This window comes from Hyaena hyaena, unplaced genomic scaffold (assembly GCF_003009895.1).
Source record: "Hyaena hyaena isolate Hyena2069 unplaced genomic scaffold, ASM300989v1 scaffold_223, whole genome shotgun sequence".
Taxonomy (NCBI): Eukaryota; Metazoa; Chordata; class Mammalia; order Carnivora; family Hyaenidae; genus Hyaena; species Hyaena hyaena.
This window is the reverse complement of record NW_024080856.1, coordinates 8,374-33,312: the sequence shown is the minus strand read 5'-3', so window position 1 is coordinate 33,312 and position 24,939 is coordinate 8,374.

Here is a 24,939-nt window from a genome sequence, read left to right as displayed (position 1 = left end):
ACCTAGGTCAACTTCTCCATGTCTAACTTGCCCAGGCAGCCTCTGGAATACTGCAGCACATCTTCAATGTGCTACTCCCCTGCCACCCTCAGGGGCGTGTTAAAGGGTTGGGAGAGGGGGGAATTACATCACATCCCCAAAACAAACAGCAGGGGCAGATTAGCAAATGACACTAGAACACACACCTAATAACCTCACAGGATACATGCTTTCTCCTCAAATGATACACAAGTCCCAAAGAAAAAAATATCTAAGATATTGGCTTAAAAATATCTAAACATCTCATTGGCTTAAAGATTATTTCTGAAATAGTAACTATTAGTTACTTTGGGTGATGCTATTAAAAAGTCAGTAGAACCTGGAGCATTCTCTTATTCACTTACTCACTTATCCAGACATGCACAAGTAAACAAGATCAAGACACAATTGAGCAAACAATGCCAATACAATTGAATGACAGCTGAAACAGAGAAACGTTTTTCAAGTCCTAAGATGAGTCAAAGAGGGAAAACTAATCCTGTTTGGAGATGTCAGAAAATACTTTCAACAAAAGCGATGTCTAAGCAGTGTATTTAATAAAACTCATGGTGGTGTCAATATTATGAATAATAGCAGTGTTATGAATAAGAACAATTATTGATGAAGTACAGACTGCTAAGTCACAAGTGATTTTTCTTAGACTATCTTATTAATTGCCATTAAAGCCCTACAAGGTAGGTATTTTTAAGTTGTCTTGCAGATGAAAGAACCAGAGACATATAATATTAAGCAATAGGGTAAATTGTTCAACGACTGTATCCAAATCCAAAGTCTCTATGCTCCTGGGATTTAACCAAGTAAACAGAGATAGGAACATGGAAGAGGAACAGTTTGAGTGAAGGCGTGGAGCAAAAGAGAGCATGGAACATTTGGGAAATGAATGTGATTACTCTGCATGAACAGGAGATACATGTACAAACGTGGTGAGGAACTAGAATAGTCAGATTCTGACCAGCCATTGGGTTGGCACTTTACTCTGAAGTCTTTGCAGGTTATTGAGGCAGAGGGTGGCAAGAGTAGATTAGCATTTTATAATGGTCACTCCATTGTCAACTTCATTGGAGGGAAAGTGGGACTGCAGGAAGGGGAAATGGCTGCAGGAATCCAGGGGAGAGCACTGAGGACCTGCACCAGGACACAGCAATGGTAATAAAGTAGGTGACAAAATAAGAAAACTGGATAGAGAAATAAGTAAGCAAAGCGGAGGGCAGTTCTCAGTTTCTAGTGGGAAAAAAACAATTAAATATTTGATATTACTCTTGGAGAGGAAAGCTTTCATTATCAAGATCATAGTAAAATCAAACACACAGCAATTGTGAGAAATATCCATTACATAACTGTACATGTAAATTAAAAAGAACTACACATTAAATGCTTGTGTATGTATGTATGTATGTATGCTATTTGTGTTTGTTATCAAAATATATGTCTACAACAATTATCACATAATAGGAAGCACTTTGGCCAGATGCATCAATAAGTCCAAACTAGCCTTTCTCTGTCCACATAAAACTGTCAATGGCCCAAACAGCTAGCATATCCCAAAAGCAGAGATTATTTTATTTAATGATTTATTACAAATGAAATTCATTTTCACATAATGATATCGCTAAATTCCATCTACAATACTTCATCCATAGACAAAAGTCGAAAACAGTGATTGTGAATAATTGCAACTCCCTGGAAAATCATTCTTGCTAGAACTCAAGAAAGCTTTCTTACTGATGCCATTTAAAAGGAAACAATAGGAAATTGGGAGGAACATAATGAGTTGCTTTGGGATGGGGTATATTATTTCACTGAACCTTTCAGCTTCTGTCTTTCCTGACCTTGATTTTCTATTTACATTTTATCATGCTCTGTGGAAAGAGGCAGAGGCTAAAATAAATCAACAGAAATGTTCTAAGTATTGACAATGGCTAGATAAGAGGTGAGAAGTGTTCTTGGGCCAGAGGCAAAGTGGGTAACAGAACACTATAATGAGTTAGCAACTGCATGTCACTACCTCCCAAGAAAGCATCCATTTGTATGTTTTTTCCACAATATCAAAAGCCTTTGAAAAGAAGGAACAGGCTTAATTATGACCTTCTCTAAGCTTAGCACCTATTATGGTCCTTGACCCAGACTCATGACTGGATGACCATTGTTTCTCACCTAAACACAGGGTTGGGAGTTAACTAACTGTCCAGGCTTGTAAACAGTCAGTGTGCAAAGTCACAAACTAATCCCATAGCATTTCAGAGAGAAAGCTCTACAGTAAGACTTTAAGATGTAATTTGTCTGTGTACTGTAAAGACAACATTTTAAACTTTGTAACATTTTATCATATTTATATCTAGGGTTACTGGAGTTTTATAAGCAACTAAAATCTATGCTGTTTGGTCTAGTTTAGAGTATTATAATGTAAATAGAATACTCTCTGGCTGTCTAAGAATAGTTTATGATTATTCAGGTAAACCTCTGCAAGTAGCTTTTTAAAAAAATTCTGGGAAAATATACATAACATAAAATTTACTACCTTAACCAGTTTTAAGTGCACACTCCAGTAGCATTAGGGATGTTTACATTGTTGTGTAATCATCACCGCTATTTATTTCCAGAACCTTTTCCTCATTCCAAACTGAAACTCTGCATGCATTAAACCCTAACTCCCCATTCAACCCTCTCCAAGCCATTGGTACCCCCATTCTACTCTCTCAAAATATTTGACTACTTTAGGGATCTTGTATAAGTGGAATCCCACAAAATCTGTCCTTTCATGTCTGGTTTATTTCACTTGGAATACTCTTTTCAAGGTTTATCTATAACAGAATGTCATTCATTTTTAAGGCTGAATAATATTCTTGTGCATGTGTGTACCACATTTCATTTATGCATTCATCTGTTAATGGACATTCAGGCTATGGCTACCTTTTGGCTTTTGTGGATAATGCCACTATCAAAATTGTTGTACAAATATCTGTTCTACTAGTTACTTTATTTTGGATAAACACCTAGAAGTGGAATTTCTGGTTCTAATCATGTGGTAATTCTATGTTTGTTTATTTATTTGTTTGTTTGCTTGTTTTTAGGAACCACCACATCTTTTTTCCCACAGTGGCTGCACCACTTTATACTCCCACCAATAATACACAAGAGTTCCAATTTACTGATGTCCTTCACAACAATTATTATTACAGCTTGATTTGTTTGGTTTTTTGCTTTTGCTTTGTTTTTTGTTTTGTTTTGTTTTTCATGATGGGTATGAAGTGGGATCTCATTGGAGTTCTGATTTGCATTTCCCTAATCGTTAGTGATGTTGAACATCTTTTTGGGTCTTTATTGGTTATTTGTAGATCTTTTTTTGGAGAAACATCTATTCAAGTCCTCTGTCCATTTTTAAAGCTAGGTTTGAGTTTTGTTGTTGAATTCCCTGTAGCTTTCCTTGAAACAGGTGTTGGCAAACTATGACCATGGGCTCTTTGCCTATTGTAAATAAAGTCTTATCAGACTACAGTCATGTTCATTGGTCAATAAATAGTCTACAGCTGCTTTTATACCACAAAGACAAAGTTGAATGACACCCACAGAGACCATGTGGACCACAAAACCTAAAGTATTTACTACCCAGCCTTTTACATAGAAAGTTTGTCAACCACTCTTCTAAAGATGCCATCTGTTTGGGCTATTTTTGAAAAAATACCTGGGGCTGAGAATTGTCCTTTTGTTCTTTTATATTTTTGTCTGCATAATATAGTCTATGATCAGCCCTATGGGTTATGGTTGCCAGATAAAATAAAACATGCCCAGTTACCTTTGAATTTCTAATAAATGACAAATAATGTTTTCATATAAGCATATCCCAAATATTTCATGTGTCATACTTATCTTAAAATATTTTTTTGGTTTATATGAACATCAAATTTAACTGGGTACCCTGTACTTTTATTTACCCACCATGACAACCTAATATGATTTCATAAAATCAGGGTTAGTAATGAGCCCCAAAGTTTTGATGAAGCAGGAATAGTTTTGATAAGTTTTACATTTTCCCACATCTTTAAGCATTTTTTCCTGCTCTTATCTCTGCTTGAAAGGCCTTTTTATATGTTGCCTTGAGAATTCCTGAGACTTAGAACCATTTGAAGCCTTTATTGAAACACCCCAGGTAAAGATGGATGCCCTTTCCTTGTGATTTCATTTCACAGTGTTAATAATATAATAATTATTAATAGCAACAAGAGCTAAGACAGAGTTGCCGACATCTATGTGCGAGGTGCTCAAGAACATGTAGTAGGTCCTCAACAAATAGTTAATGAACAGACTTATATCAAATAGGATGGTGTGGTTCATTAATTAAATCACTGATGGGCACCCCTTTCCCTCTCTTTTAATCCTGTACAGCCAAGACTTGTTCTCAGCTGATTAAGAAATTGCATGATACTACTTTCTGGACCATTTCTCCACCTCTACAACCCAGACTCTTTCCCTTAGCATCAGACATGCATTGCTCCTCCTGTAGCACGAAGGAGTCCTGGGGTATCCCCATGTGCCTACCAACCCCCTTCCATAAAAGTAATCCATCCTGCATCCTAAATCCTTTGAGATCCTAGCTTTTGCTCCTCAATGAAAAAAGGTGCTAGAAGATTTGCTACAAGTGTGTTAGATAGGGTACCCTTGCTGGTAGGTAGCACCATACATTAACACATTTGTAATGAAAAGTACTTAAGGAAGAGTCTCGCAAAAGGTGTTGACTTGGGGAAGAATTTTCTTTTCTTTTCTTTTTGATATAATTTATTGTCAAATTGGCTAACAGGCCCAGGGGCAAAAACTGGGACTACAAATAAAGGGGAAAACTCCCCCACTTGGCTCTCCTCCAGTCTTTACCCATTTGCCTTCTAATTAGTTCCTTCCCTATCTTAACTCTTCTGTCCACTGTTTGGGGATGACTTCATAAATTACATTTCTCAAGTTTCCCTGCCAGGTGGCTTCCCGTTGGGTTCATCCAGTAGAAGGCTCCTGTGGGAAAAGCCAAGGCATTGTCCTCTTCTTTCTCTGTCACAGGTAGTATCTCTTGCAGAGGCTGTGTCTCCACCATAATTATACATAGCACTGGGCAGCCCTGGCTCCTGGGCCCTGGTCACACCACCTCTTCTGTTTGATCTTCAAGCTTTGAAGTGACAATGACTTCCTATGATTGTTAAACTCTGAGATGCCTTATCCCATTTGGCTTTTGAGCTCTCCCAGCAGCCTTCTAAGAAATTGCTTCTATTTTATTCTTGCTAATGAATTGCTGGAAAGTTCTGTTTCCTAGACTGACCCCTGTGTGATAAAGCTGCCCTTCAGGAAAGAGAATGAAGCAATTTTGCCACCGTTTCCCAGGACAGGGCCAGAACCAGGGGAAGAGGGACTGCTCTGTATTCCCAGAAAATCCTTATCATGTTTATGCTTATTCTAGATTTCGATGGGACAAGGTAGGAGGAGGAGGATTAGGGAAGAAGGGCGAGGATAAATGTCACTAACATTTGTTTACCATTTGAATGCCAAGGATTTTTAATTAATCCTTAGAGCAGTCTTTCTGGGTAAGTATTATTATCGTCAAGGATTGAAGACCAAGTTTCAGAGTAAACAATGAGAAGCTGCTGCTTTGAAAGACTGAGCTACGTTTCCAAAGTTACATAGCTAAAGAAGCCAGTACTAGGATGAGAGCCTAAAAGAGTCTTTTTCTCTTTGCCCTACTGAAGAGATAATTTTCATAAATGCAAAAAACTGGAATTCACAAAAATCAAATCTGTTTTAAAAAGTATGCTCAACTCTGTCATGGTTTTGAAATAATTCCTCACACCTGAGGTTTATTTAATATTAACATATAATTAAGAATTGGTGTGGTTTCTGCAAAACAAATCAGATTCATCTATATAGACAACTTCAGACAATACTTAGATGCTCTAAAAGGTAATGTTCTATCCAAAATCTTATTATTTCATAGTATTCTATGATGCCATTAGGGGGCATCGTGAGCCTCTGGGTCTGTCCATGAAGCCCTGGCTAATCTAGATCCACCTGACCATGAAATTGCATACATTTTTAGCTGACCATTGGGGGCAGGTCAATGGTGGACATAAAAAGTCACTTAAACTCCACAGGACTTCTGAACACAGAGGGTCAGCTTTTCCACTTTAGGTATTGAGTAATGTTCTATCAGTTCAGTTTAGCTCAGGTAGCTAAATCTTCTAGTGACCCCAGAAATATAAATAGAAACTTTGTGTTTTAGAGTTCAAGATAATTCTACAATTATTGTAACATTTCACAGCCATTGAAAAAGTGAAGGCACCTATTTTAACATGAAAAACATGAAAAATCATAAACCAAACACACAAATAAATGCTGACTACCTAACATATGTCATAGTGTATATATATGTACATACATACACACACACAAAAACATGCATAAAAACACAGTATATATACTAAAAATAACTAGAACTAAAAGGAGCATTAAAATCACATCGTATGTATCCCTAACTTTATAAAAGAAGACATTGTGAGTAAAAGAAGTCAAGATACATGTACAGGATATATCTATATATATATTGTGTGTATCCACACACATATACATGTACATACACACCCATAACACATATATGGAGAGAGAGAATGAATGACTGTGCATCTATGTATCAATTAACATACATGTCAGCAAAGCGTAGAAATGATTATCAAAATAACAAATACAAGAATTTTGGTTGGAAGAGAAACTTTTTGGGGCTGCTGAGCCTTTTGAAAAGTTGAGGCTTTGACTGAATGGGATGGAGAAGAACAACTTACCCTGAAGAGGAAATAAATAGCATGCGGGGGTTGGACAGAAGAGGGAGAAGATGGGAGAAGAGAGGGAGGTTAGTGAGAAATATGACAGTTAAGAGTTTTAAAAACAGACATTTTAGGTATTTAACTTATTTATGTATTTGTGGTTGCTCTAATATAAGGATCCTCCAGAACCTCTAACCCTCAGCCAAGTCTGCAATGCACACAGCCATGTGTATGAGTTTGAGGTAAAATCAAGGTGAAGGTACTGAGTTCTGAGAGGAAATGGCAAGGAGAACAGGCAATAGGAAGTGAGATTAAAGGAAGGCCAAGGGCTTTGTAGAAGGAGGAACTTGCCACCAGCAGGGAGCATGAGTCTATAAGGTGTAGCAAAGGTCTGGAGAACTTGGGACAAACACACTGTCCAGAGTTTGAGCTTACTGCTGAACTATGCACACAGGCTTTGTGGACATCCCAATTTTGATGCATTATGGATTTGGGCGAGTTCTAATCCTCTCATTTCTGGGTTCCTGGCAACAGAGTCTGAAAGGGTAGTATTGCTGTCTGAGATTTGAGGCTCTTCTGGAGTGGCCAGCTAAGAGGAGAGCCACAATGCCACATTCCAGAGGGCTTACCAGGAAGACTGAGACTTGACAGCCATGGGGGATGCCTACCAGGGACTTGAGGAAAGATCTAGCCTGAAGCCACAGGGGTTGCTGAGGACAGTGAAGCTATGGAATTACTGCCCAATTATTTGACCGTCCTCAAATCTCAAACCCATGTTTAGCCTTCTGTTATGGATGGTTACTATCACGTCAGTAAATCAGGAATTTGTGTCCTACTCACGCAAGTTAAAAGCTAAAAGCTACACACCACTATCAGAAGGGAAAGGAAGGTGGAGAGAGACAGGTGTGTTTAAATTGAGCCAGAGTGTGTCCACTCCAGAGGACTGAGAGTGAGGGACCACATCTGGAAGTCTAAGCTCATACTAGCATCACCAGAAAAAAATGTGTTTATCTGGTTGCCTTCTCAACTTGCACATGCACCTTTCTGTTCTGTTCCTTCCTCCTGCATCACTGGAAGGGTCTGGATAGTGTATGTGATGGGAATTAAAAGGACAGCCATACCATTTTTTTTACACAAGTGACAAAAACCTGATTCAAAATAGCTTAAATGAAAAGGAAGTGTATTGGGTCAGGCAATGGGAAAGTGCAGGTGTGGTGCCACCTCTGGGCAAAACCAATATTTAGGTGCTAAAACAGAATAGGGCTTGGTCTCTCTCTCCTGCTTTTCCTCTGTCTCCCTCCATGTTTTCTGCTGACTGTCTTTCCCAGGAGGGAAAGATGGCTTTCAACTCTTTCAACTTTACCTCCCACTTAACAACTTTGGGAATGAGGACCATTCTCTCTCCAAATATTCTTACACAAACTCACAAATGATCTTTTGGCTAGTATTTAAAACTCTTATCCATTCTGTAAGTACTTATTGAGCTCTTCTAGTCTTCAAAGCACAGTTCTACAGTTAACAGGACAAAGACCTTCTTCCTATCAAACAACTATTTATGTGTCTGAGCTGTTCCCAGGGAAAAGGGATACTATGCCTGAAATGATCTGGATCAGATATTTGCTGCCATGGGGCCATGGTGAGGAGTTCACACAGTGACTGACCGTCCCATTCAGATATCATGGAATGAAGCAGGGACAGTATTCCAAATATTACAGTTGTTTCAAGCACACAGAACAACTGATGTACCATACACCATCTCACTTACTGTTTTCTTTCTTAATAAATTCCAGAGCTGTCACTTTAAGCCCACCAGATGCATTTAAGCATTCAGATGGGAAAGGATGCCAATGGAGGCTTTTTTTCTGGGACAGCTCTCATAATCCCAGATAAAGCAGCAAACACACAGGTGTTGAGCAGATATGAGGAATATTGTCTACAATCTCCAAGTCTGCAAACTTACTAACTATGTTGGCATCTTGACAGCTGATCATGTTTGCATTTATAAATTAAGTTTTTAATACTCAACATTTGTAGAGGTGGTTTTTCTTGGCATTTGACTTTTGTCTTGAAAGCAAAATGTCATGGTATTTTTTAAAGTGCATAGATTTGAAACAAATGCAAAGCAAGAGCCTTTGGCTTGGAAAATAACTGGACTATGGTCATCCTGAAATAGGATGTAATGAGAAACCCAAAAAGATCCATATCATTTCTTCTAACAGGGGCCACACCTTGGCTGGCCCTTAATTTTGAATTTCCAAATACTTTCAACAGTGCTTATGTGTGAAGAAACATTGTAAATATAAATCATAGTGCTTGGGAGATTCAGAAAATGAGATTATATACATAAGGGGATTGGAAGGTCTTACAGGTGTCACAAGCACTTGGTGGGAGGTTACTAAAAAATAGCTTTTTTGTTTCACTGTATGTCAGGAAAAGTCATGTGCCTGTGAACCTGAGGCAGAAGGATGATAGGAATATTCAGTGCATGACAAAAATGGTGACACCCATCAGCAACCCTGGGCATTGCCCTTCACAAACACTTAGCTTCCTGTTTTATATTTGCTGGATTACTTCTCTTTCTTGTACTGGATTCTAAGTTCTGTAAAGACAGAGACCAAATGTTTCTTACTTACCTCACAAGGTCCAGCAAAATGCTTTACACATGAGGATGAGGATGAGGATGGGGATGGGGATGGGGATGGGGATGGGGATGATGGTGATGAAGACAGCCAGCAGTTACTGAGTATTCCTTATTTTCCAGGCATGATTCCAATCACCTTAAATGAATTAATTCTTTTAATCATCCTAACACATATGAGGGTGTTATTACCATTACTTCGCCTACACACACACACATTATACAGGCTCACAGAGGTAGTGATTTTACTAAAGGTACACAGCTATGAAATAAAAGAGGTAAGATGGAAGTTCCGGTAATTTGACTCAAGACCCTGAGCTCTCAAATATCTGTTGAGTAAATGGTGAAAGGCTTATTATGATATGATTACTTTACTTTGTGTCCCATGTAAGAGAGGAAAAGAATGAAGCATTCCGTCTGTGAATAGAGAGCAGGGAAGTGAAACACCTTCAGGAATGCAATTTCAGTAAAACCATAGCAGCAGATCAATTAGTGACTTGCCTAAGTGAAGATTTTTTTAATTAAAAAGTTTTAAAATCAAAGTAATATATTCCTTTGGACTAATGTTCCTGGCCCACACTTCACAACCTCAGTCTTATTTGGGAAAACATTTTCAGCTCTTGGTTGTTTCTTTTGATAGTTATTCATACTTGAACTTCATAATCAAGATCAAATTTAGTCATTATGTATTGCCTGTCATATAATAGGGCAAGATTTAGCTAATTTATGTCACTCATAACTCTGCTTCCTTATGTAGATACTTGAGCAATTTTAGATTTTCCATCAGTCACTTTTTAATTTTAAAGCATATCCTTGCATTATTGACAATCCATATCTCTCAAGGATGTTCCATGACATGAAAATATATACATTCCTCCTCTTTCCTTTGGTTTTCCTCCTTCTGTTTTCCACCAACCTTTGCCCTTTGTACTTATGCAATTAGGTTAGATAACTTTTATATTTTTTTTCTTTCTTGCTATATCTAGAGGTTGATCTTAAACTTGTGTGTTGATAATCTATGCCTATTTTTTTATACTTGGGAAAGTTATTCACCATGGAGATTACTTGTGTGCTACTATTGTTTTTAAAATATTTTTTTCCTGGATTTTCTCATTATCTTTACTCATTTCTTTCCTGCCTTTATCATATGTCTATTTTCTCCCCAGATCCTCTTTATATCAATTTGTTCTATCATCTTCCTGGGCCCTCCCTAGCTGCTCTAAGTTGAAATGTTTACTGCACAGCTATCATCTCATGACTTGGTTTAAATGTCTAAACAGTGCTGGACTTGCTGTGTTCTGGATCCTACATCTTCCCTTTTCTTGGTGCTTTCTGCGTATCACTCAGGAAAGACTTTTTTATGCTGAAGTCACAACAACCCCAACCCCTGTGGGTCAGAACTGCAAGTTTCATTGCTTGCTCAGAGTTCGTGTCCACCCCAGGCTGGCAGTGGCTCGGCCCACATCACCCTCATTCCAAGACCCAGGCTGGCAGAGGGAAACTTGGCTAATTATGCATTGGTTCTAAAAAATTCCACTTGGAACTGACACAAGTCACTTCTATGAACATTTCACCGGCCAAAGCAGTCACATGTGTAATTCTACATTTAAATGCAGACAGATCAGTAAAATCCTTCCACATTCAAGAAAAGAGGAAAAAGGGATATTTGAGGACATCCTTAATGATTATTATACTCTCATTGTGTTGAAACACGTCCTCAACTTCCAAAGAAATGCAACAGAAAATGTTCATTTTTGAAATTGCAGATCTTCAAATTCTCCAAAACTTTTCACTTTCAAAGGTAAGTAAAAGTAAAGAGTACCTGCTGCCCACATTATGTTATAATCTAAAAGAAGGATCTGACCAGACAGAGAAAGGGAAAATACACTTTGGATGATTCCTATCATTTATTGTCCCAAATAAACTGAAAAAAATGGCAACTAGGTTGAAATGTCTTTCAGTTAAGGGTACCTGGGTGGCTCAGTCAGTTGAGCATCCGACTTCAGCTCAGGTCATGACCTCACAGTTTATGAGTTTGACTCCCGCATCAGGCTCTGTGTTGACAGCTCAAAGCCTGGAGCCTGCTTCAGAGTGTCTGTCTCCCTCTCTTTCTGCCCTTTTCCCGCTCATGCACTGTCTCTTTCTCTCTTTCTGTGTCAAGAATAAATAAATATCTAAAAATTAAAAAAAAAGAAATGTCTTTTGTTTGGCTGTAGAAAACAAGACGTAAACTTTCTTAAAGAAAAGACTGGTGGGTAGGAAGGTTTTAGAGAAGCACTCTCTAATGTAACTTTCTGTGATGAAGGAAATGTTTTGTAATGTGCACTATCCAATATTGTAACCGCTACCTCAGTGTGTCTATCAAGCACTTGAAAAATGCCTTGTCTGACTTGAAAGGTATAGAACCATGGCCAGTGGCCATCATGGTGCACCAAGTAATTCTAGAGATCCTCTCTAAAACGTTCAGTTCAATAGGATGGTCTCAGAAATGACAACCTTATACTGTAGTCCTAAAAAATCCAGATGAGCAAAAGGATGAAAACAATGAGTAGACAACCATGGACCCAAAGGTAGTGTTCTGTTGAGCTTACCAATTAAGAAGGGCACATGCAATGATGGAAGAGAAGCTATGATATAAAAGAATAACAACAAAATGAATGAAGAGGGTCAAATGTTGTATACCAAGTTTCTTGGTTAAACCTCTAACAATAACAGAAAGAGATTTTTTTTTGTCTTTTGATAACGCAGAAAAAGGAAATGAGGAAGAGATGTAATGAGGCCTGTTGAATGGAGTCTATCTACCGTGTGGTTAACCACCCTACAGAGAAGCATGTTCCAGTGTGTGCGTATCTTTCTCTTTTCTGCCAAACAGAATTCATGTAGTTAAAAGGTAAGGGAAAAATCTTATAGGAAAGCAATTAAATCTTCTAATGGAGTTAAATTCTCTGGCCCAGAACTGGCATAATCATTCTCAAACAAGGGGGTACAAAAGAATTACTTAGTCTTTGTAAACCATGCAAATTACCCAGAAACAACTCTGGAAGGTACTAATCTAGAGGATCTGAGATGGGTTTCAGGGATTGTCCCATGGTTGGGGCAGGACAGATGCTGGAAAATCACCAATATGACTATTGAAGAGTCTCAAAGGTGGGGTCACGCACTGCCAGTAAGACTGCGGGAAGAAAATGTCAGCCCAACTACTGGGGAAATATATTTTACTAGTGTTTCATACATAAATTGGCAGGAGTGCTCATATATAATTAAAAATAAACACTTAAACTAAAGCTACATGTGGGGCGCCTGGGTGGCTTAGTCGGTTAAGTGTCCGACTTTCACTTAGGTCATGATCTCGCGGTTCGTGGGTTCGAGCCCCGCGTCGGGCTCTGTGCTGACTGCCAGCTCAGAGCCTGGAGCCTGTTTCAGTCTGTGACTCCCTCTCTCTCTGACCCTCCCCTGCTCACGCTGTCTCTCTCTTTCTCCTAGAAATAAATAAAAATATAAAAAAAAAAAAAAAAAAAAACTAAAGCTACATGATTGAAAGAAAAAAAAATTTTTTAAAGTAATCTAAAATATTTGCAACCACTACAAAAGATCATGCAGCAAAATACATGTCTCCTTCCCATTCCTGACCCCCATTCCTCAAACTCATTTTTCCAAGTTGACTCATTAGCCCTGGTATGTTTTCTTTCCTTCTTTGGAGTCTGCATATACATAAATACCTAAATCTCTTTTTACCTGGACACAGATGATAGCTTATTAAAGACATTAACCAGTATCTTGCTTTTACTTTTTTTCACTAAAATATATAAGTTGTTGGCTCTGTCTTATCAGCACATGCTGATGTGTCTCATTCTTTCTAGGTAGAAGGAAGCCACATAATGAAATGATTTTGAACACTGACTCTCATGCTAGAGTGTCTGAATTGACATTTCATTGTTGTCACTAACTAGCTGTGTGACCTTGAGCAAGTGACTTAACCACTCTGAACCTTTGTTTCCTCATCTGAAAAATGAGAAGAATAACACCTATCTCTTAGGACTGAGTGAAAATTAAGTAAATTAGTTTATGAAAAGGAATTAGAATAGTGTCTTGTGCATAGAATGTGCTTATTAGTTTAGGAAAAGATCAGGTGATTCTGATGGGAGTGGGTCAAGGAACATACTTAGAAAATCTTGCCCTAAGTTAACATGGTTTCATACATTCATTCACTCCTTCATTCATTTATGCTCTGAGCAGTTAGCATGTATCAAATAACAAATGTACAGAAGTGAACAAGAAGAATCCACTCTTGCCTTCAAAGACAATCCAAAGAGAAGAATATCTAAGAGTAGAATTTTAGCATGTATACCACCATCAAGGGTTCTTAAAACACAGAGTAATGTAGTCTGCCTTGATAATAATATCTCCCATATTGTTGTTATTCTTTTAAAATTTATTAAATACTTGAACTTTTTCTTCATCGAAATTTCTCTGTGGGCTGAGTTCACTTTCCCTGCTTTGCAGAGTAGGAAGCAAGGAGGGAAACATCACACTTACACAACTTGTTTAAATTAAGGTGTTAAAAAGGACCAGAGCCAGTAGTCAAACCCTGAGCTCCAGCCTTGATCTCTGACTGCCTCCCCATCTCACAGTGGCCCATGCTTAACTGGGAGCAAAGACTGGGGAAAGAAGATATATTACTACTATAACCTGCCTATTGTCTCAGAAAATCACACTCCCAATCTTGTGGTGATCATTTATGAATCCAGCCATCTGTTCTAGCACCCTGCACAAGGCTGTGATGGGTGTAATTCACCCCTCAATAAGGGAGGGTTTTCTGTGATCTCAACTGGAAATGCAATCTCAGTGCAGCAAGCTTCCTAATTCAATAGTTTTGGGCCAAAAAAAACACCTCTTCTCTTGTTTCTGTAGCTGTGATGCCCTCTAGTGGGAAAAGCTGGCACCATGCTCTGAAAGTTGTGCTGGGAGAGAGTATGTCACTCACAGCCCTTCCTGACAGGGTGTGACAATCACCGCACATAAACTCTAATCTGCTTTGGTATAAGTCAGCATTATTGAAACATTGGACCATATTCCCAGATTAAGATATAAAGAGCCTCTTTAAAGCCTCAAGATGCTGAATTATCTCACAGATAATATAGCCCCCTTTTTATTTTAAATTATGTGTATTCCTCCCATTTCAGGGGACAGTCTCCTTCCATAGCACACAGACATGAATCATAGAAAGTAACATCTTGCCCAAAGACTGCACAGACAACTAGTTCAGATTGGGATTGTGGACATGTTTCCGTGGCCTGCACAGTGCTTTTCGCTTATTTATTTGTTATTTATCTAAAATGAATTTAAACACTTAAATGCTTTTAGGTGAATTTTTACTCTCTAGTTATCCACAGGTTTTTGTTGTTGTTAGTTTTTTTTATGACTTCCTATTGTTTTAGGTTGATTCCCCCAAAACAGATCCAAGACAAGGACTTGGATACAGGTGTTTCATCTGGGGGAGAATCTGGGAGGCTTTGAGACAGTGGGGAGACTGAGACAGGAAGGAGAGCAATGCCAGTAAATAGTGTGTTATAGGAGGGGGGCCTGGGTGGCTCAGTCGGTTAAGTGTCCGACTTTGGCTCAGGTCATGATCTCATGGCTCGTGATGCCCCCACATCAGGCTCTGGGCTAAAAGCACAGAGCCTGGAAACTGCTTTGGATCCTGTGTCTTCCTATCTCTCTGCCCCTCTCCCTTCATGCTCCGTCTCTCCCTCCTTGAAAAGTAAACATTAAAAATTAAAAAAAAGAATGGGCATGGAGGAGGGCCACTTTTTGGGATGAGCACTGGGTGTTATATGGAAACCAACTTGACAATAAACTATGAAAGAAAAATAATTTGAAAAAAAAGAGTGTGTTATAGGATGAATCCAGTCCTACCCCCATTACCTCAGAAAGTGACTGCATATGGCTAGAGGGTCTTTCAAGAGGTAACTGATGTAAAATAAGGTCATGTGTAAGCCCTGACCCAATAATTACTACCCTTGTAAGAAGAGGGGATCAGGACACAGACACAGAGGCAAGATCATGTGAGGACACAGAGAGAAGGCAGCCATCAGCCAACCAAGCAGAGAGGCCTCAGAAGAAACCAACCCCTGCTGACACTTTGATCTTGGACTTCGGGCCTCCAGAACTGTGAGATACATTTCTGTTATTTAAGCCACCCAGTCTGTGTTTTTTGTTTGTTTGTTTTTGTTTTTGTTTTTGTTTTATGGTAATCCCAGGAAACTAACACTGGATGTGTGAATGAAGGAAGGTGTCACTGCTATTGGCAAGTGGGGCTCAGTCCTGCTGAGGTCTGTCTGAGAAACCAATGGGGAACACACTTCAGAATCGTGCTGCTGGAGATGGAAAGGCTGGGCCATCTGCCCTGGCATGGAACCTCCTTGGCTGAGGGCTATTTCCCAGAAGCAATGCTGACTGCCCTGTGAAAGATGGAGCAAGTTTCCCTGCTGTTGGAGAGCAAGCAGACAGATGCAGGCAGCTGAGGTAAGAAGCTTTCATAGTGTTCCAGTAACTGTCTACCTTCCCTGCAGGTAACCCAGAAGTGGGCCAAGAGGAAACAAGACAAGCGTCAGCTGTGCCTGCTACACTAAATCTCTCTTATTTGTATTAATCTCTACTAATATGCTGTGCTCTCACCTCACAACAAACTCCCTTGCACATTTGCATGAATGCAAGTGCTCCTAAGGGGACATGTGCACTTGTGCACTACCTGCCCCTCTGCCTTGAGCACCCACCTCCCAGACTCCAACATGTCTTCTTCTGACCACTCAAGCCTTATTCAGGTCACATCTCTTCCAGAGAGCCTTCCTCTGACCACACCAGCTAGTGCCACCCACCACAGGCATGCTGGACAGACCTGTCCAACTTAGAATCCCTGCCACTCCAACCGTGCATGCAATTGTGCACATAGCACCAAACATTCCCGGTGTACAAAGCAAATATATGACAGTTACCACTTTGTTTTTCTCCATTTGTCAACTTACCATGTCTCCCTTCCAATGACAAGCATTAATCTTTAGCATTTGGACAAAGCTAATGATGATGCTCCTGCACTGAGTACTGCTTCTCAGCCACAGGAGGCTTTCAAATATATCATCTCAGGAGGCCTTCATACACACAGGTGAAAAGTAGCAGAGGAGCAATATCACCCCTACATTGTATGGACTTGCAGACCAGAGGCCAGAGCAGCTGTGAGGCATCCCAAAGTCACCCAACAAGATTGCAACAGAGCCACACTGAGAAACCAGCTCTCTAACTTCCCAGCTTTGAGTCCTTTAATGTTCAGATGCTGGCAGGAAACAAACTCTCATTTCACACACAGAATAGGATAGCTTTGAAAAAAAGAACAGCAAGAATGGCTTCTAAGGAAATTCCCCATGAGAATTGACCATTTCACTGTCTAGGGGTTCCTCTTCATAGGAATTGTTTTTGTTGCTTGGTTAACAAGGGTCTTCAGCTGCCACTGTGCCATTAAGCTCCTTTGTTTTAGAAAAATTATATAGTATACTTAAGTAGCTTATATCTACTGCCACAGCCCAAAGAATCTATTGGCTTATTTTTCTAATGTTTCTTTTCCATATAAATGATGTTGCAGATTAATAACCAACTATTGCACATGTTATCATGCCAAAGCCTTCTCAGCTTCTTTCTTTGCACTTTTTTCCACCCTACACAACAGCTAGAATGATCCTTTGAAGCCATATGACAGATCATGTCACTGCTTTGCTCAAAACTGTTTGCAACCACAATGAGAGTAAAAATCATGCCCTACATGACCTACTCCCCAACCCCTCCTCACCTCTCAGACCTCCTCTTCATTCATTTCATTCATCCTGATACAGCCTCACTGGCCTCCTTTCTGAACACAGCAACTGTGACTCTGTGTGTGTGTGTGTGTGTGTGTGTGTGTGTGTGTGTGTGTGTGTAGGGCCTCTGCACTTGGGGTTTCCTTTGCTGGAACTTTTTCCCTGATTTGTACATGCATACCCTATGCCTCTTTCATTCTTTGTTTAAACATTATCTTTTAGTGTGCTCCTTCATGCAGGAAAGGATTTGCTTGTTTGATTTGCTGTCAAATCCCCAACTCTTATAGCACTAAATAATATTTGTTGAACCAATAGAATAAAGAGGATATATATGTAGTGTTTGAGTAGTTGCATATACCTTATTTAAAATAATTCCAATAAAAGATCTAAACATATGCCATGGATAGAATATGGACAACTCCACTTTAAATCTTACATATTGACCTCTTCCATGACAGGAAAGTATGGAGAAGTATCTGAAATTGGCAGATACATGGTTATTGAAATTTCAAGCTCAGATGTGAGTTCTGACTTACCACTGTCAGTAAAGGCAAGTAAGAAAGACAAAAAGAAGGGTGTTTGGGTAGTTCAGATGGTTAAGCATCCGACTTTTGATTTCTCCCCAGGTCATGATCTCACAGTCACGGGATCAAGCCCCGCATTAGGCTCCATGCTGAGTATGGAGCCTGATTGAGATTCTCCTTCTCTCCCTCTCTCTCTGCTCCTCCTCCACACATCTTCTCTCTCTTTCTCTCTCTCTTTCTCTCTCTCTCTGTCTCTCAAAAATAAATAAATAACTTTTAAAAATATAAAATGAAAAAAATAAACTATTTAAAAAAAGACAAGAAGAAAACTAAATGCATATGTCTAAATGCATATCAACTCTTAAGATTTATCTTTCTCATAATCTGAAGTTTCATAACCTTCTCAGTATCTGACTTAAATGTCCCTTATTGACTGTTCATCAATCACCTACTATGTGCTTTAAAAAAGAAGAAGAAGAAATCTCTTAGGAGGGACATTATTTTTATTTGAGTTTCCTCAGAGCAGATCCTTTAAAAAAGGTTGGAGGGCATGTAATTTCTTTGGGATGTGATGCCAGGAATCAAAGTAGAGGAAAGGGAGATGAGACAGGTAAGGGGAAGAAGGCAAAAGAAAGGGGCCCTCACAAGCAAATTATCACTGAAGACAAATGGACTCAGTCCTGCTGGGAATCCTGGGAGAGAGAGCCTCTGGGAAAGGAGATTGTGTGGCAGTCTCAGTAGCAAAGGCAGGCATAAGCCACCAACCAGCACAAAGGAGGGTGAAGCCAAGTCTGTCAGAGCTTCAGGAGATGTCCTGAGGAAGTGCTGGTCACTAGGAGCCTTGCCAAGCAGAGATGATGGAGAATGGCATTTCAAGCCCTGGAGCCAGCTTGCACAAAGCATAGAGGGTCAGTTGAGACAGATGTCAATTCAGATACCTGGGTGTTTTAGACATGTGACTATTTCTCCAATAGGTGAATTTAGTTTTTCCCTTGAGCCATCCACTGGATGGCAGAGTACAGGGAAGCCCCACCAGCCTCAGCCCAGGATGCTCTGGCTTGGGGTCCCCAAACTTATGTTCCCATCCCCAGCCCCCTGCCGCCACTCAATGGGGAGCAGGCTTGCAAAAGGTGTAGAAGGAAGGATTCTGAGAGTCAGACTCATTCTCAGGAGCCATGCTAGCAAATTACCCTGACTTTCCCTCAGGCATCCCGCCTCTCTCTACAATCTTAGACTGTCATTTGCTCCTCTTGTTCTCTTCCTCGCATTCTCTTCCTCCTGTTTTCTCCCTCACAGGGATTTTTATAGTTATGTGCTGGTTCTTTCTTTATTACTCATCATTGAAAGAGATAAGTTTTCCTTAACCATCTATAGAGAAGGGATCAAGGGTAAGTTTCAGGTGAGCAGGAATTTTACTTCCACTCAAGTGTTCATATATGAGTTTTCTCCTTTCTTCCACTACCTCGATGACAAACTTCTGTCTGCAAACATGGCTGCCTGTATGTGATTCTTTGCTTAGACTCACCTCCTTAATTTCTCAGACTGAGATGGAATTCAGGGCAACTCCATCTGTCAGCCCAAGGCCCTGTTTGCCAACTCTACTCTCAAGTAATTTTTTGTTCACATAAAAGTCTGCTTGCTTGGATTCAAGAATCATCCTTTCCAGGCTTTTCCTGGGATCAGTTTCTTAACTGCACTCTGGCCATCCCTCTATTTCATGGATCTGTCTTTCTATCTACGTCATGGTATGGGGCTTCAGCAATCTCCTTCCACTGAAGATGAAATTTTATTTGCCTTTTTGAGTAAGTTTCTGCTGCTGTGTTCAAACCAGATGGGCTCATTATCTAGTTCAAGAGGACAGAAAGTCTGGCTCTGCCCAGTCATACCTGTTTCTGTGTGTAACTGTTTATGTTTGAAAAGTCAGACCCTGAGGTCTCTGGACTTCATTTCAAAGACCAGGTCCAAGCAAATGAAAAGCCTTTCTTCTCAGAACTTCTCTATCTGTAATGTATTTGAAAAACCTGTTTTAAAAGTCAAAAGCCAAGATTTGACTTTTGTGTTACCTGATATGTGCCCAAACCACTGTGTTCTGAATCAATGGATGCTTCAAATTTCCTGGCAGGGCAATGGATTTAAAAAATTGTTTCCTGAGGATAAACACATACCAGCTAACATATCAAATTATTATTCTGCCACACAGCATAACGGATAACATTTCAGAACCTGTACACTACAGCAGAAGCTAATTATCTTTTATTATGGTGCAGCGAATCATTACAGACAAAATAACAACTAAAAATAAAGAAGTACCACCTAAGTGCAAGGACAGCATTTTGGCAAAGAGTCTTTTAACCATCTTTCCTAGACCAATCAATCTCTCTCCCGTGCTTGCTCTCTAAGGCTGTTATGATTTAAAACATATTCCTAAATATTTTATCTCCATTTTGTAGTAATTTGACCACATGTCAAAACTGTTACACAAATGACATGATACAATTTACTATGATTTTGTCAGAGGCAGTGTTATCTAGAAATCATTAATAGTATAAATATATTTTATAGGCATCTAAAGATATATATTACATTTCTCCTATCTCTCAGAAAATTATTACTTCTGGAGCCCACAAACTATTCTATAGTGTATGTTAGAGCCAAACTTAAAATTTCTAGGTGATAATATTAAATAGCACTGACTAATATTTTTAAGTGTTAGCTACTCTTTCCTCTAACACAGAATAGAGGTAACTTAGCATGTTTCTCTTGGCATTATCTTGTCTGAAAAATAAACTCTGAGAAGTTGTTATTAGTATATGCAGGCTTTGTTTCATTCAGTTTTGTATGAAATATCATAACCTTTATTGCAGAACCCATTGCAACTTTTTATCGTTGGTCTGGAAGCTTTGTAAAAGCCTGTGCCAAAAGCAATGCAATTCTGACATTTAGATGGAGTGAAGTATCTCAAATGGGCTGTTGCGTGCTTGGTTTTTTTGGTTGAAAGGAAACCAAGGTGATCCAGAAGCTTCTATGGTAAAAAGTGAATTGCAAAACATTGCCAGTGTTTCTGCATCCACAAAATGAGGAATTCAATTGAAAAAAGTACACTAGGAGAGAAAGTCAGACTAAGAGGTTGACAAGTATGAAGAAATACAAAGCAAGGGGCCAGAAGACCTAAGTTCATGAGCTTATTCAAGCTTCCTAACCAACTTGGGTCTTGTTTTTCTCATTGTAAAATGGGAAACTAATAATAACTGCTTAGCAGAACTATTTTGAAGGAAACTTGGCATGTGAAAAATGCTATTCACAATGTAAAATATGTGCATCAGCAGCCATTATTAACAGAACATTGCATTTTATATCAAACCATAAATAAGACATTTCATCTCTTAGGGCACCTGGGTGACTCAGTTGGTTAAGGGTTCAACTTTTGATTTTGGTTTAAATCATGATCTCATGGTTCATGAGTTAGAGTCCCACATTGGGCTCTGCACTGACAATCTGGAGTCTGCTTGGGGTTATCTCTACCTCTCTTTCTCTCTTTCAAATATAAATAAGCAAACTTAAAAAAAGCCCCACAACATTGCATCTCTTTGATGTGTCTTCAGGTTATCTCTGACTTAGGATGGCATCCCTAGGAGAGTCTGAAATCAGCATGCTTCTTGGGGAGGAAAACAAAATAGAGCAGAAGGAGAAACCCAGGAGAGGTGAGATTTCAGCTACCATCCAGCCCGAGCGTGATCCCCTTGGGAGCTTTGAAGTATGAATGATATCATAAGGTCATCTTCACTTAAGGCAAAAGGGTCTTTTGCACCCCTACATCTGTCACTGTTTGTGGGGGAGGTGGAAGTGATGTAATGCCCTAGGCATTTCCAGGTGAAGCAGCTCTGTCAAGGGCAATTCTTCAGCAAAAGGTATAGTTGTGGGCTGTCAGCAGCCAACCCTCTCTGCACTGGGGGGAAGGATGCCCCACCTGCGCAAAGGAGGTCTGGACTAAGGCACCACAAGCATCTTCTATAATCACCTTTTTGACTCCAGAATGTCTGACCTTAACCAGATCTTTCTCACACTGACTCCCTGTGTAGAATCAAATTCTCTGCTAGTCCACTCAAAGCTTCAACTATAAAACCTGGAGCAGCTTAAGATAGAGAGACTGGTAATGCATTTGAAAGCCACCAACTTTGTATTGTTCAATCATGTGATTCACAGTAAAAGCTAGACATGAAAATAAGATGTGCTCATGTTTATAGATCCAGCTGTCATTTACTGAGTTCCCAATATGGGCCAAGCCCTCTGCAGGCTACTTCCATGTGGTAACTTATGCCACCTGTACAACTGTCTTATGAAGTTATTATATATTATCTTCCTTCTGACCACCTTGTAATTTTATGGTTCAGGAAAATGGAGACTCATTTGAAGAGTATTCATGGGAGACAGAATTGAAAATGTTAATAGTCGAAATGACCAAGATTACCTTCTAGTTCTTAAGGAATGTTAGAGAATGTTGAAAGTTACCCTGGCATTTCAGTTCCACAATTTGTACCCTTGGTGTGTGTCAAGGTGCACATAACAACAATGATGCACAGAGCAAGCAGAGACAGTCTCTGCCTTCCAGGAGTTCATATGGGTTGTTGGTGACACATCCGATTTCTCATGAACAGTGGTATCCCTGAAGATTGCCAAGAAATTAACTTAAAATGCCTTTACTGAACACCTACTCATCTGTCCAGGCTTAAACCCAGAGTGGGTAAGGTATGTTAAGGAATAAGCCACAGGCCCTGCTTCAAAAACTGTATGGTCTAATGATCTAATGTGTCCTTAATATTCAACTTTCTGGCTCATAAGTCCTTACCTTAAACCCTAATTTTATCTTTAACTCAGTCTTGTGTTTGATTTATTCCAGAATGGACATGTTAGCAGCAGTCCCATGGGCAACACTGTTCCACCATTTATATACAGAGTACCAAGTCTTTGCTAGAGAATAAATACTGACATTTGTATAGGGACCACATCAGGCAAAAAAATAAGAACTAAATTAGTTATCTTCACTTTAGTAAAACAGAAAAATCACATTTCTAGAGATGTTGTTAAACATCAAGCATAATCTGGAATAATCTGAATTGCAAGAGTTGCCATTTTAAATAGATACATTGGATTTATTGGAATAAACATTTTGATCCTGCCAAGCATTTTAAGTATTCTGAGATGCAAACAATAACTGAATTTTCTTTTCTTAATTAAAAAAAATGCTTATTTATTTTGAGGAGAGAGAGAGAGAGATGTGGAGGTTCATGGAGTGAGAGAGAGAATCCCAAGCAGATTCCACTCTGTCAGCACAGAGTGATCTCAAAGACCAGATCATGACCTGAGCCAAAATCAAGAGTCAGATACCTAACCAACTGAACCACCCAGGCGTCCCTAGAATAACTCAATTTTAATTATTCCCTCTCTTTCATTATATGCCGTCTTGATTCCACCTCAGAAAATAAGTCATTTCTTTGAACTGAATGGGATTTATCTATTTTTAACTGAAGGTAGTGGCCAGTTTCTGGCTCACATGAGAGATATTTCTACATAGTTGTTGTGTCTTATCTCCCTTAACACGTCCCCTTCTAGATTTTCAGCTCCTTGAAGTCAAAATATTTGTTCTGATTGGTCTTTGCCTCTTTGTGGCACATAGAAGGCATTCATTCACTGATGACTGAATGGTGGGCTGGACTGATGAAAGGATGAATGAGTATGGAAATGAAAAATGTGGTGTTCTTTGCCAATGTTCTCTTGGGGCTATTAAAGATTACAGGACCTGACATGATTCACCCAGAACAGAGAATGAAGGAAAAGAAATTTAGGGATAGAGCACTTGCTAGTGGGAAAAACTGGTTGGCAGAGAACATAAGCCTTGCACATAGTATATGCTCAAGGAAGCTTCTTTGAATTGTGTCTGATTTCTACAGGTGAAAACTGGGTGAGGGATTTTGTGAACATGCATATCAGGAGCCATAGACTGCCCCCCCCCAAAAAACAGCAACAACAACAACAACAAACAAACAAACAAACAAACAAAAACAGGAAACAACCAGGGAGCAGGGTCCACCATCTTTTGAACTATCTTAGTGAGTACTATCCACTACATCCCTCTCCCACTTGAGCTCCCTGACACCTAAAAACTCTTTCCAGAAACAACATTTAGAGGTAAATATTGACATCTAATTCTCCTGGGTGATTGCCCTGGATACTTATTATCTGACCTCTTCACGTTCATTATTTCTTCGTAGGGACAGCCTTAACACCTCCCCAACTTCACCATAAAATCTGGACTTGTGGTGTGACAAATGGTGTGGACCTACGACAACTGGTGTGTCACATACCCTGTCCCATAGTGAGTGGCTCAAGAGTGTGCATGTGATATAGATCAATTCAGTACGAGTGAGGTTTAGGACTCTTGGCTGGCCTTCTAAATAAAACGTTCACTCTTCCACTGGATTTGAACCTAGAAGAATGGAGGACTAGGTGCTGCTAGCAGCCACTTTTGACGTTGAGGAAAGAGCCTTTTTGGACAGAGCTACCACAGAGGAAATGGAAACAACTAGATGCATGAACCCTTCCATCGTTTAGCACCTGAAATAGATCTTCATCTGGACTTCCTTTTTCATGATCTAATAAATTCCTTTTGTGTATAAGCCCCGTTTGAATTCAGTTAATTGAACCAAGAAACTCTAGACAGGCTACAAATGCCTTGAAGGAAGGGTTATCTGATGATTAAAATTTACAGAAAAAAAATAAAGGGCTATAGCAGACACAGTTGGTGCACCCCCATACCCCCACTGCTATATCCATATGCCCACCCAGACAGAGGTGAAAACTGTAACTTCAGTGGACAGACCATCAGGCTGATGGTTTCCTATCTCAATTGGCCATATTTCTGCCTGAGGACTTTCTGTAGCCACAGGATCATGGTCATTCCATATACATGGCAAAATGTGGGAGCTAATATCCTGAGAAGCAAAGTGCAACCAGTGAAAGATATGAGTTGCCACCCCTCAGTGGGATCTATCTGATCTGGATTTTAAGAAGTCTACCTAGTAGAAAAGAGCCCTGCTGGGGGA